Source organism: Equus asinus, chromosome 5 (assembly GCF_041296235.1).
Source record: "Equus asinus isolate D_3611 breed Donkey chromosome 5, EquAss-T2T_v2, whole genome shotgun sequence".
In the NCBI taxonomy this organism is placed as follows: domain Eukaryota; kingdom Metazoa; phylum Chordata; class Mammalia; order Perissodactyla; family Equidae; genus Equus; species Equus asinus.
This window is the reverse complement of record NC_091794.1, coordinates 51,010,602-51,025,005: the sequence shown is the minus strand read 5'-3', so window position 1 is coordinate 51,025,005 and position 14,404 is coordinate 51,010,602. Positions and strand designations below refer to the sequence as shown.

At 37.9% G+C, this 14,404-nt stretch overlaps 1 protein-coding gene across 20 annotated transcripts in view; it reads left to right on the top strand.

The window, feature by feature from the left end:
* LOC106834680 (EGF-like and EMI domain-containing protein 1) overlaps positions 1-14,404 on the top strand; it is a 586,744-nt gene that overhangs the window by 254,038 nt on the left and 318,302 nt on the right. For 11 of the 20 annotated variants that reach the window (XM_070509516.1, XM_070509515.1, XM_070509510.1 and 8 more), the window contains exon 3: positions 2,580-2,705. The exons of the other annotated variants lie outside the window; for them this stretch is intronic. The gene's annotated coding sequence lies outside the window, so the exon portion shown is untranslated. The remainder of the gene's footprint in view (positions 1-2,579; positions 2,706-14,404) is intronic. 20 annotated transcript variants of the gene reach the window in all.

The following is a 14,404-nucleotide window of genomic DNA, read 5'->3' as shown; positions in this document are numbered from 1 at the left end:
TTGCACGGCTCTGGAACGACACAGTGGGAGAAGAGTAATTTGTCAGTGAATTCAGTCCATGCAGGGCCCGTGGAGTGACCTCCCCTGTTACAGTGTTTCCCCCTGTGGAGTAGAAGCCAGATAAGTTTCCAAACCTGGAAAGTTTGAGATTCTGGCATCCCAGAAATATGTCTGGGTTGCTTTTAGGAGGCAGTTTCATCTTGGCCATGGTTCAAATGTTTGAGATTGGAGCAAAAGCTAAAATGAGAACTGAAGTACCTGATAACCGTCGTGACAAGATGAACATATGTGGATTCTTTGAATTCTCTTCTTGGTCCAGGATGAACAGCAGGACCTGCACATACATACAGAATTAGAAACTTAGAATATTTCAGTCTCTATCCAGAAAACCGTAGAGGATATCCTAAAGTTTAAAACTTAGTCATTGCATCTTTGCCATATAATTTATTGTTCACTGCCAGTGATAAACTGGTTGTTCCTGTTACAAGAGTATGCATGCTGAGATTCTGGGAACTGTATTTATCCAGACAATGATAATATTTAACATAGTAAATAGAAATGAAATTTTCCCGTCTAGCATGTTTTCTGATTACACCTTAAAGAAGAACATTTTAGTAAATATATCTAAAATGAAGGTGGGGATGTTTTACAACTGTAAACCATCCTTGCATAGCGGGGATGTGATCCATTAATTCTCAGAGCTCGAGGCAAGGCTGACAATTCATAAGTGGTAAATCCAGAGAGTTATGAAGATATTAAATCTCACATCTGGTGATAAAATGTGTTATTTCGCTGGGTTGATTGATGGACACTTTCCCATTACAGTGCAATTTGGGAAATCGTACTGTTAATTGCTAGGGTTTTAGCAAAGCTCTGTAGTTCAATTCCAATTACTTTAGTTTTGAAAAACAGAACAGCTGGATGGTAAAATTGCCTGGAGCTGTCACCAAGGGAGGGCACAAGCCAGCAACCCGACCTCTGCCATTCCTGATTTGGATTTTCTACAGAACTATTAGTTAGTGAAATCAGAGGCTCCTGGTTTATGAGGTCTCCTTTCCGGACTCTTCCTTCTGGCTCAGAAGCATGCCTGTTTGCTTACCGCTCAGGTGATCACCACCCCATCATCAGACGTCCTCGCATTATTACGCATGTGCTTCCCTCTTCACAGGGGAGAGATGAGAAAAGTAAATCTCATCATTTCTGGATCCCTTACCCAAGGTGATCGCTTCCTCACTTTAGAGCCAAGCGAAGTTTTTAAACCTTCTCCTCAGAGATTTCTTCTACTGTCACGTTGACCTTTCAGGCCTCTGTCTAGGGGGCAAATTACATGTCTCCACACACAATCTCTTTATCTCTGGCTAAATATAGAAAGAACAACTCCAGTTGTGGTTTGGAAATAACCTGGTACCAGCGGCTAACTATAATCAAACTGGATGATTCAGGCCCCCCTCCCCACGTCTACCCCAGCTCACTGACTGTTTGAGCCAGATTCACATCACATGTTTCCTTTGGTTGATGCAAAAAGGCTCCAGGAGGCTTGGCCTTGCTTGGTGCAGCTGTGAATAATGTGTAAGGGGTTTCTTCATTAGTTTGAGGATTTAGGAGCCCTCATGAAATGAAGGCATGGCAAGGCTGACAAAATCTCAACAAGGACAAAGTTGAGGAAGAGTTTCAAGGAGAAATATTTGTCAAGAGAAGGAAAGCTTCGTTATGCAAATGGGAAATTTAGAGCAAACAACGTCTTGCCTTTCTAGAACCTCTTCTTACTATTCAATATATATTTTTGATATTGTAAATTCAGACTAATAATTTATAGTGCCCTTTCAAATCAATACTCTTGAAATATGTGTTCAACATATTTTGAGAAGGCAGGCTGAGGGACGGGGGCTATAAGAGAAGGGACCTGTCCTGTCTGGCAGCTGTGCTGAGCGATGCCTTCTGGCCATAGACCTGCATAATACTCCGCTAAACAAATATGTGCTCACACTACTAGTATTACTCTTGGGGTGTCCATCTTGGGAGGCTTACTCTTCCCTCTCTGAGACTCTTTCAATAAGGTGCCTCTATGTGGTCTGTGCCTTGTCCCAACACAATTACTGATAACCCCCCATAACTCTAAAAACTGTCCCTAGTTGGATAATAAATTATATAGTCACCCGACTTATCAATGTATGTCTTCTGAACCATATACAGTATTCAACCTGAGAGGAAATCTGGTGAGCAAAATTTTCTCAGTCTCCCTAGATTTCCTGTCCTGTTCATTACTTTTGTGACAGATACCCCAGGGAATGGCCAATCCTTCAATCAAGCTGTGCACAAAATCCCCAAGTCATAGAAATTTATGTCTAATGGGACCCTTAAAACAAACAAAAAACCTCTCTACAAATTAAAGGGCTTGACTGACTTTCAAAAACCAAGACCCAGTGGTGTTCGTAAACATTCTTTGCTGTCGTTTCTCATTATTTCTTACTTTGTATTTTCCATCAGTGGCAAATCTCTCACTTCTGACATCTTGAAATACTCCCTTTCTAAACTGCTGTGCTATCTCCTCTGACTCATTTCTTCCTTCCATTTAACAGGCCCATTGCTTTCACTCCTCTTTTCCATCTTCTCACGGCTGTGGATCCGTCCTGTTGCTTTTCCATGCTAACCTTGGGCTCATCCATTTGTGAAGACTGATCAGAGCCCAAAGCCCTTTGGACAAGGTAGGTCTGGTGGTGAGCAGAGGTAGGATTGTTGTTGTGTACCGTTTTTTAATGAACCCGAACACCATCAACTGCATTATTATGTACATTTTATCCCTGGAGACCTTGACTCTTTTCACTTCTTTATACCCCTCCAGAGCCATTTCTTGATAGTATGAATCTTATCATTCTTCTTTAAGTGTACACACTGAGTATTTTTCTCACTGAAATTCATTTGTGCATACTCCTAATAACAGGGGCATTTATTTAGATTCTAGGTTGTACTCAATGTTGATCTTCTTCCAGAAAGTCTCCAAGATTTAATTCTATTTCCTTCTCTCCCTTTCCAAAACTGTTGTCACATGGAAAATTAGATGTTTAAAAAAAAAATAATTTAGTTATTCATACTTCTATAATCATTTTCCATGTATGATTTCTGTCTCCTTGGCTATATTTAAAGTTTACTGGGGGATAGAAGCCTCGTCTTTGTACACTTTTTGGATCTCAAGTACATGAAAAAATTGCATAGGTCACCTTGACAGGTTCTTGACCAAAGGTGTCAGCGCCTTAGATATCTACCATTCTTGGATACAGGACCTGTTCTGGTCAGGGCTCTTTAATTGAAAACATCAGAAACCGCTTATAACTTACTTAAGTAAAAGTGAGAATGTTGCTGGGATCTGGTGAAAAGCTATGGGAGTTGCCCAGAAAATTGAAGGAACAATGGAAAACCTGGTCTTAGACACAGCAGGACCCAGGGCAGCCATAGGGTTCCACATAATTGTTATTAATGAGCAAATTCTCTGCTCTTTGTGTTGTTTAGTTCAACATTAAAATTCTAGAACTGAGCTCAGGTCTTATACTCATTTGTTGAACAAAGAAGGGTGGGTTTTCTGGATTGGTGTTGCCGTCCTGACTGGGACCAATGAGTGGATAAAAGACTTCAAAAAACCCTGCTTCTAAACTCTCATCTTTCTGTATGCTACTTCAGACTCCACATATCTAAAGATGCAACGATAGCATTATCAGCCCGGTGAATGTCCTCCATTCCACCCCACTGTTGTTTCTTTTATACTCCTTACCCAAGTTAATATGCACTACTCTACATGCACCCAAGCATGTACTCTGCTACTCCATCATGCATTCAGTATAGAGCATCCTATGTCTTTTCTCCATTTCAAGATTTTGTTGTCAGCTTTTATATCCCGGTGGCATCTACTGGATTTCTATGCAGGTTAAGGGAATGAATGACAATGCAAAGTTGCTGGCTCTAATAGAATGCTATGAACCAGGGAAAAAAGACTTTTATGCATGATTTGAAAACTTTAAATTATAATGATTTTCATATCTCCCTTAGTCATGTATTCAAAGTAATATGCTGTTCTATTATTCTTCCTAGCTAAATTTTTAAATTGCAATTTCTTGAAATGGGTGAAGGTGGTCAAAAAAAATTTTTTTTCTTATGTTTTCTGTATCACCTCTTCTCAGATAAGATCAACCTCCTCATTCCTAAAAACTGGAAGTTTCTACAGAGTGCTAATAAATAGAATATGTATACCCAAAGATAACCTCTTGGTGAACATTAAAGAGAAGGGGTAGCAGACTTGAAATTTATTATGTACTATACAGTGACATTGTTTTTTCTTTGGACCATCAAGAGATTGTGCTATATATAAAAATAGCTTTTATTAATTGTCACCATATTATGGTGCATTTCATTAATTTTATTTATTAATTAACATTTAACATAAAATTTATTGTAACATCATCAATTTACCACTAATCATTGATTTAAAATAATTTCTGCATTTTAAAGCATGATTGAGTTATATTTTAGCATGGTGCTTCTGGGTTTTTTTTTTTTTTGGCAGGACTTGTCTGATTTTTTTTTTTAAAGAAAACCTGCAGGAAAAAAGCTAATACTAACTTTTATTTGTAGTGCAATTATGACATTTTGAAGTACCTCCTATCTATTACTTAATATTTTGGTGGTAACTCTGATATGAGGATGCTGGGTGATTTAGGATGGGGACTTTGAGTCACATGATACCAGTCAACCTGGAGATGGAAATCAACCATGTGGGCAATCAGTCAATCATACTATATAATGGAGCCCCAATAAGATCTAAGAACACTGAGGCTCGGTTGAGCTTCCTTTGTTGGCAGCATTTTATGTGTGTTGTCACAAAATGCCAAGAAAGTAACAACGTCCTGACTCCATGGGGAGAGGGTGATGGGAGCTCCATGTTTGGTACTTCCCTTGACGCTGTCCTATGTGCTTCTTCCCTTGGCTGACTTTCATCTGCATCCTTTCCCTGCAATAAACTGTAACTTCGAATATAATAGTTTTCAGTGAGTTTGTGAGTCCTTCTAGAGAATTATCAAGGCTAGGAGTAGTCTTGAAATACTCCAAGCTTGCAATTAGTGTCAGAAGTGAGGGCAATCTTGGGGACTATGCCCTCTAACTTCGCAGCTGCCTGAACTCCCAAGAAGTTGGCCTAAGCTCTCACAAGAAAGTACTGATCCATTGGATTTTGAATCAACATAATATTGAAATCCTGCAGTTATTAATTTTCTTACCCCATCCTATCATGTCAATTATTTCATAAAATAAACTAATTGTAGATTCGGTTTTGTCATATTTATGCCAGACTTCACCCCCAAATTAATTATCTTCCAAGTTTATGAAGCTAAATGTATTTGTTTAAAGAAACCAGTCCGTTGGGACTATAACACTTAAAAATCTTTTATTTTCTTTTAAAAACTATGTTTTGTTAGAAAGTTTTTAAAAATAACTAAAGAGAAGAAAAGAAAGGAAATAAAAAAGAGGAAAAGAAATTCCCACATATGGTAAAAGTACAAACAGTACAAAAATTTGTAAATCTCCCCACTTCCTCCTCTGATGGAATCTTTTACGTTTCTTAAAATAAGAATTGCTTTTCCCCAGTTTTTACATTATGTATTTATTTATGCTAAAGATTGACTGAGGCCCTCAAGGTTCTATTGTTTGTGTGTGAAATTTCAAGCCACATATTCACTCACAATTTCTCAGTGTTCTTTCTCTCTCCTTATCAGTAATTAGCAGGCCCCACTTCATTTTGTTTCTAATCTCTATTTCCATTGCTTCTTTATTATCCTTGTTTCATGCCTGCCAGCTACCATTTCTTTACCTTTTTTGATTTTGTGCCTCTTTTAAAAATATTTGTCCCTCCCTTACCATATAAGTTCAACTACTAGTTGGTTATTCAGCACCTACTATGTGTGAGACGCGACTTAATATTTTGAGTCACATTCTGGAAAAATCCAAGTCTTAGGTAATGTCTCTTTATTGTGCTTTCCATTCTGATGTTAGATTTGATGTGTGTTTGTGTGTGTATGTGTGTGTGTGTGTGTTGCTAGCCTTCAGGAATGAACTGTATGATCATCTCAGCAAATATTGTCATGTTTCAGCTACAGAAACTGAGCAAATTAAATGACAGCTAGTTTAAGGCAAAGCAGGAACCAGAGTGCAGGTCTCTGGACCTCAGTTGACAGTGTTATGATTTCATTTCCTGTTCTTTGTATGTGGTATGAGTTCAGGACAATCCCAGACTCGAAACTTTCAAACTGGAGACATGCAGGACATCTTTATACAAATTACAACTCCCCCTGTAATTTCTACTACAGTTATGTGTTCAAGAAACAAAGGGATGTGTGGCTCTAAATATTTAGATTATTGAGCAGCTTTCTTAGGACTTATAAAAACTTCTTTTCAATGTCATTGCTAATTCATCTCCAACCTGCTCTAAGCAAGTTACTAGTTGACAGACTTGAATGTTTACCCTCAAACAGATGGAAAAGATTCATACCTGAATTTGTTTAAATCTGGGTAATTAAGACTACAGTTTGCATTCACAGTGACAGCAAAATATGTGGTTTCTGTAGAAGATACAATGGCAAACAAGCTTTCTTTAACTCAGTGTATTATTTTAGGCTTGTTTTCCTCTTGTTCTCCTTCTTTTTAGTGGAGAAATCCAAACCTAAGAAGGTGTCTACTTTATTTTGAATATTGGACATGCCAGTCCTCTGCAGGTTTCAGATCTCATTCCTTCTCGACATTTCCGCTAAAGTCATCTTCATGGCACAGGGAAGTGAACTCTTACTCCCAGGCATCTAGGTGTGAGATAGAGCAGCTTCCCTTAAACCAAACTGTTTTGAAGCAATAGTCTTTTGTTTGTTTTAATTTAAAAATAATATCTTACATCTTTTATTCATTAGTAAAATAATAATAATTTAAATTGTCACTCCAGGGGTGTGTACCATACTTATGTTGTGGTTTTAGGTATTTCTGTCATGTGGTTGTCTGCCCTTGACTCGGGTGACTGCATATCCCAGTTTAAGGAGCACAGAGACATAATATGTGAATTTTGGATGCCATAGGATTAGACAAATAGGTTTCTGGCTGTAGATCTTCCTAGAGCTTTTGTGTATTAATATGACTGAGAGTCAAAAAGAAGAGACCTACTAAGTGGCATTTCCCAAATATATTTTACTGTAAAACATTTTTCACATTGATCACTCAGTGGAATCTTATGGAATGAGTGTTCCAAGGAACACAGTTTGGGAAAGACTTGTCTAATTCATTGTTACCTCTCCGTTTTACTATGTAAATAAACTTTTCTTAAGATAACCTTGTTAATTTAAACATTAAGTACTATAAATATTCTATCATGATATGACAGGAGATCTCTTTTGTCAGATTCTTTTAAAGCTTGTTACAAAACTTTTTCTGGTATTTGGATAAAGATTTTTACAAGATCTTCTTATTGTTTGTAAATAATGTCATTAGGTCACCAATCTAGAAATTAGAAGAACTTTTTGTAGACTGGATTCTGACACCTGTCAGCTCTGGGATTCCAACCTTTCCAGTCGTGTAACTTCTCTTTGCCTCAATTGCTTGCTTAACAATTAAAAACAAAAAGAAAAGATACCATGTATCCTATCTGTTTCACAGTATTTTGAGTATTAAATTAGATAATTACATTTACTGTATAGACTAGAAAGTATAATAGCAATGTAAGTATTATGAATATTACTGCCATTATTATATGACTAATCTCATTTCAATTTAATCTTTTGTAAATGTTGGATAGAGTTAGTGGAGACTTACAAACATTGCTGAAAACCATCTGAAGTGAGGAATGATTATTTGAATCAAATGTGAGTATCTTCTAGCAGTTTGTTCCATCGTCTTTTTAGAAGAACTCTCTCTGTATGTTTATGTGGGTTAGATAGCTTTAATTTGTTTCTTCTTATTTGCTCTCAGCTATCACAGCTACCATTCCCATGGGAGGCTTTCTTTGTCTTATAATTTATTTTTAAGTGAGATGGCAGAACTGCTTTAGTTTAATGTACTTTTTTCTTCAAGTTTCCTGGAAGTGGCATTTATGAGCAATTTCAGATTTATTCTGTTATAATGGCATTTTTAAAAGATTATCCTTAGGCATTATGATGGCTTTAGAATAAGTCTGGCTAAAAATTTCATCTTTGTTGTGAAAAAGAAAGCTCCTAAATGTCTTTAAACGTAGTCCATCTTTCAGAGACCTTCTGTTCGCAGACAAGTTTGTCTCCTGAGTATATTGAACAACAGTAATTCGTGGCATTTATTCAGCGTTGTGTATTTTCAAAGCAATTTGCAACCATCAATTCATTTAACCACCCAGCAGTCCCAGCACTGAGAAGCAAATGTAACCTGCCCCCTACCTGAGCTGGTATTAGCACCCAAATTGCCTTCTGTGCTCACATCATCAAGCCTTGCTTTGATTAAAAATCACCCTTGGAACAAATGGAAGGCTAAATATATGCTACTTCCTTCTACTTCTTTGTCCTTTATTTGCTCATAAGTGGACTAATCTATTGCCATTTCAGTGGGAGCTGTCTGTGTCCCTAATATTCCTTAGAGATGGTTTGGCTATAGAAATATGAGGACAAGCTGTTGTGTTGTGGTAACATTTTAGGGAACTTTTTGTACTCACCCTTTGAGGACCAACTCAGATGTTATTTTATAACTGAAATGTTCCATAAAACTTCTCCTTCTGTCTTCCTATGATTTAATTAATTTCTCCCTCCTGTGTTCTCGCAGAGTTTTATACATACTTCTGTGGCAGCTCTTGCCACAATTTTGGTGTAGCTCTGAGTCTAGACTGGGAGCATTTCTATGGCCTTCAACTATGTATTGTTTATTCATCTGTCCTCATCCGTTAGCACAGAATCTGGAGTATGTAGAAACCCAAGCATCTTTAAATCCCATTTTAGAACTCAGCTTCTCCAGGTGGCTTTCACTAAGATGTCTATACTTAGCTCTGGTTGGTGTGATGAGTAGAAGTGGGGCATCCAAATCAGATGGGTTCAGGGCGTCTCCTTGGAGGTGTCAATACTTTGGCTAATTTCTCAGAATGATGAAGTTTTGGTGAAGAGGATAGGAAACAGTCAAGAGGGGAACGAACAGAATGGGGTGTTTAAAAGCTCCAAGGCAAGAAACATCATAACACACTGGACTATGAATAGTCTTAATAATAGTGGCCGTCACATGTCAGTGTCTTCTTCATCATTATCACTGCCATTGGCATCTTACAGTTACCATTTACTGAGCACTTTCTACATGTCTGGCACTGTCCTAGATTTCTTACAGACCTTATTTCACATAATAATCACGATAGCCATGCAGTGTAGCAATGATTATCATCATACTTTCTCAGGTGAAAAAAAGTCAGATTCAGAGAGCCTAAGAAACTTTCTCAAGTTCCTGTAGCTAGTAAGCAAGGTAGCCAGGATTTGAACCTCATGGCACGAGAATTGTGTCTTTGTGTGTTGTGTTGTGCCACTTGGATACCAGCTCGGGCCCGCTTGCTTCTTGGAACACCTGCTGATTGTATCGCTTCTCTTTTCTCCTTTGTCTGTAAACCTGCAAGTGGTGAGCAGCCCAGAGGGTACATTCAGTGACACTTTTCAGTTCTGTGATTCTGTTCAGGATCCACACATCCTCTAAAAGGCCTCCTGTAGAAGGAGTTACCATTAACTGCAAATGGAGCTCTGATCACAGGAGGAATGAGGACAGGAGCTGAGACCATTATTCTCTATTCTAAGATGTCTAAAGCAGACCATAACAGCTTTTATGTTTTCATTCCTTGCTTTGAGGCCTACACCTTGAAGGCTACCTTTCTTCTCAGGTCCCCCAAATGGTTTTTATTCTCAATATTATAAAAGGCAATGCTATTAGTGCGTGCTCTTGCTGTTTAAGGAAGCAAAGACTTTTCAAACCTTGAGTACAACTACTTAGGACGTGCTTAATTTAAACAAGGCACATTGAGCTATATTGCTTGAGGTTAAAGATGTGATGTGTTCCTTATGGGGCTTTGGACCATGTAGTGGCTCATTGCAGAGTCAGCTGGAATGATTTGAAAGTTGCCTGACACAATACAGAGCCACTTGCAATTTACGTCAATCAAAGAAATCGATGAAATTTGCAAAGCGTTGAGGCTCTCTGAAGACTTAGGTGTTACTTAAAATTCCAGCAAAAGAGAAGCTTACTGTATTGAAGGATTCCATTCCATTTTTCATCCCAAACACACTATATCATGAAATTAACTAAAGGGGCATTTAATTAATATGAAAATGATATAGGAGTGTGTAATGTAGGGTGAGTGTATGCGTGTGTGTGTTTCTATGTCATTTTCTGGTGTGGAACATGCATTTGGAGATTCAGGAAACATCATTTCTTCCTTTTCTCTTCCTTTTTGTTCCTTCATATTTTAATTCCCATCAGTTGCTTACATGTCGTTGAATGAATCTTCATCCTTTGGCAGTTGAGCATGTTTATTTATAAATTAATCTTACCTGATCCATTTTATGTATACTTGGTAAAAACTTACCATTACAGGTTATGTGTTTCCTTGATCTTGCCCTGTAAACACTTTTCTTAGATTGGAGAAGTCTAGGGTAGGGGGCATGGCAATGGCAAAGTATGAACCTTTGGAAGCATTGAAACTCGTGAGGTCTTTAACAAGTGATTTCACTCTTGGTCTTACAAGAGTTTGTAAGATGTCTATTGTAGATGATATTGAGCTAAAAACAGAATAGGAGGAAAATAATACAGAGCATTGAATTTATAGCCTTGTCACATTAATGGATAGAAATTATTAATCGGCATTAAAATGTGCTCTTAAGTTCCATAAGCTTTGTGGTATTAACTTAGACATTATCAATATGGTTAGGTTAATAAAGGCTACGCTGAATAAGACAAAAATTATGGTGATGTTTCAAAAATATATAGGAATTTGTGGAAATATTAACATGCGTTCTAAAAGTTCTGCTTGGTAAGAATAAAACAAATGATTGTCTTTCAGATAGTGACAAGTGAAGGGTGAGTCACGAAAGTTTCTTAATCGGGTGGGAAAATAATAATTTTTAATACATTGGGGAAAATTTAATAGAATGGTTAGATTTCAGAAATAATTTAACAAAGGCAATAATGATAAATTGTAAAGCTGAAAATATGTGTTATGTATTTGTCATAATGATTAGTTCCTGAAAAACTCTGAAGTAACTGACTTAGAGTTTGAGTTGAGATCTAATGAGGAAAAGTAGAATTGGGAGATAGAGGTAAGGAGTAATCCACTGAATTCTCTTATATAAATATTTTGCAAACATTAAAATAAAGCAATTTAGACAGTACACTGAATATACATCATACTAATGCAATTTGCAGGCCTTAAAATTAATAAAATAATTTTGCTATATTTAAGAATTTCTATCTACTAATCCCTTTCCCACAGTGAATATTTTAGTTTCTTTATCCACTGTCTTAAGAAGTTCATTTTAAATGCAGTGTTCTCTGTTTGAGGATGTAGTTGTGCCTGTTGTAGCAACCCTCCCAATGTTCAATGGGTTATCATTGAATCACTCGGGATTGCTGACCCTTTGGCCCAGGCTCCATGGGTCTATTCTCTTTCTCTCTCAATTTCTCTCTTCTCTCTCTCTCTGTTTCTGTTTCGCTGTCTCTCCATCTCTGTCTCTGTCTCTTTCTGAGAAATATATATATTTCCCAAGACTTCATGGAGGTGGGGTAGGGAGGAGTCAGAGAAGAAAATCTCTTATTCTGCCTTTCTTTATTTTTCTAAATAAGAGTCCACAGCTTTCATTCAAATTAGCCCCAATTGTAAAGGCTGGGCATGTAAACATATTTGAGTCATTTTTCATAGTTACTGACTAAATGTTTAAGAAGAAATTCACATATACAATACTTGAATTTAGAATAAAGAAGTTGTTGGCCACAGATTTAGTTCAACACTGTGTACTAATAAAAATAAATAAACCTAATTTATTCTCTAGAACTCTTAAAGATGATAGTTTTAGAAAAATTTTAATTGTGCTAGGCACAATATGCTATATATATATATATATTTTTTTTAAAGATTTTATTTTTTTCCTTTTTCTCCCCAAAGCCCCCCGGTACATAGTTGTGTATTCTTCATTGTGGGTTCCTCTAGTTGTGGCATGTGGGACGCTGCCTCAGCGTGGTCTGACGAGCAGTGCCATGTCGGCGCCCAGGATTCGAACCAACGAAACACTGGGCCGCCTGCAGCGGAGCACGCGAACTTAACCACTCGGCCACGGGGCCAGCCCCTATGCTATATATTTTTTAACATTATAGAATAGTGGTTTAAAAAATATTTTTTTTTTAAAGATTTTATTTTTCTCCTTTTTCTCCCCAAAGCCCCCCGGTACATAGTTGTATATTTCGTTGTGGGTCCTTCTAGTTGCGGCATGTGGGACACTGCCTCAGCGTGGTCTGACGAGCAGTTCCATGTCCGCACCCAGGATTCGAACCAACGAAACACTGGGCCACCTGCAGCGGAGTGCGCGAACTTAACCACTCGGCCACGGGGCCAGCCCCGGTTTAAAAAATATTTTAAAATTTTGTTGCTGATGTCAAAACTTAGGAGTCCTCACTTGAAATTTCTTCCATCTTTAGAGTTCCCTAATTCTGACTTTCTTGCTTCCCTCTGCTACTGCCTTCTCTTTCCACACTTTCACTTGTGTCCAGAACATAAATCAGATATGGAGCTTCAGGACCACCAGATGCTATGACTCTGAGAAGGCATTCCTAAAAGAGTCTCAGAATTGATGCATAGAGAGCCCCTAGCTTCCACTAACACTGTGGCATTGTGTGTTCCAGAAGGGTCCAGTTCAGTGGTTGGCTTTTTAGCTCACAGGTCTAGAGTGCATAAGGGTGATGAGTGCTTTTTCAAGCTTGTGAAGGAATTTTTGTGTGTAGGGGAGGCAAAATTTTCCCTCTACCCATCTTAGGTTTTCAGCTGGGACTCTTAAACAAAAATAGTGTTAAGAGGAAAACAGTTTCTTAACATACGCAGTGCACATCATGCAGGAGTAAACCTTTACAAAGAGTAACTCAGAATGGTGACTTGGAACTCTGATTTATATAGCATCTTCAACAAAGAACAGAATGTTTGTGGAGAAATGACAGGCGAAGGAAAGCAGTTTCAGGTTTCCAAGGGTGGTGAACTGGGGAAGGTAAGTACATGGGAGGGAACCGACGGAGTGAGGTTTGGGCAGGTTCCTTTGGTGCTCTCTGGGCTGAGAGTCTAGAGTCTTCTCCAGCAAAGGAGGATTTATATCCTGCCTTTAGGCAGAACAGGGGGAGGGGAGAGACAGCTTTTCCTGCATTTGTTTCTTCTTAATTACCTTCAGCTTGAAATAATTTTTATGTCAAAGAGGCATATTTTGGGGTGACATGTTTTGCTTTTCTTCATGTGCGTGAGTGGAACCCCTATTTCAACATGTTTTGGAGTATGCTTCTCTGTCTTCATTGGGCGTTAAGACTCCAGGAATGTGTGATTTCAGCAGTAAAGTTTCGAGAGAAAAGGTGGCTTCTCCTTGAGTATTTTCTACACTTTGAGCTTTCATAACATTGAGGTCTGCATACTTTGTATCATAACATCCACTCCTGCAGCTCTTTTCTTTGTTCATATTCAGGATGAGCGATGACCGAGAGCCAGACCTCTGGATTATGGTCCCAACAGAATATTAATTAGCTTTGTGGTTTGTGCAAAGGCGTTTAAACTACCTGGGCTTTAGTTCCTACAAATGTAAAATGACTCCTTCTTCATGACCTTTGAGAGAATTTATAGCTTAAAAGGTCTTTAATTCCATGCATTTCTGGTCTTTAGATATATATTACAATCTCTTGAGGCCATGGCTTTTATATCTGACCTATCTAGAACAGTGCTGGTTATAATTTAGGCACTCAAGAAATTGAATTCATGTGAAAGAAATAAAGTATTAAGGAGTATGTTCCTGCCATAAGTTAAGGGCTATCTGTTTATTTCCTTGTTCTCAGTGATGTACTGTTGGTGTAGGAATAGGAATAGGAAATGGAATAGGGTTAACTCTGAAACTGTTTATGATGCGACCTGTTTCAGACTTCAAACTGACTGTCATAATTGGATGTTTTGAGCCTTGTGGGCTATCAAGTCTATACAGATAAAGTACAGCAAAGAGTAATTGAATTATGATAAATTTGTATCATTTCCTGCTAGGCAGTAGAGGAAACCTAAACCCCTCCTCCTGCCCCCCTCCCCCCTCAAATAACAAATTTAGTTATAATTCATAAATAGTCTATTTAGGATGATCCATTACTCACCTGAGAATTACACCACTTT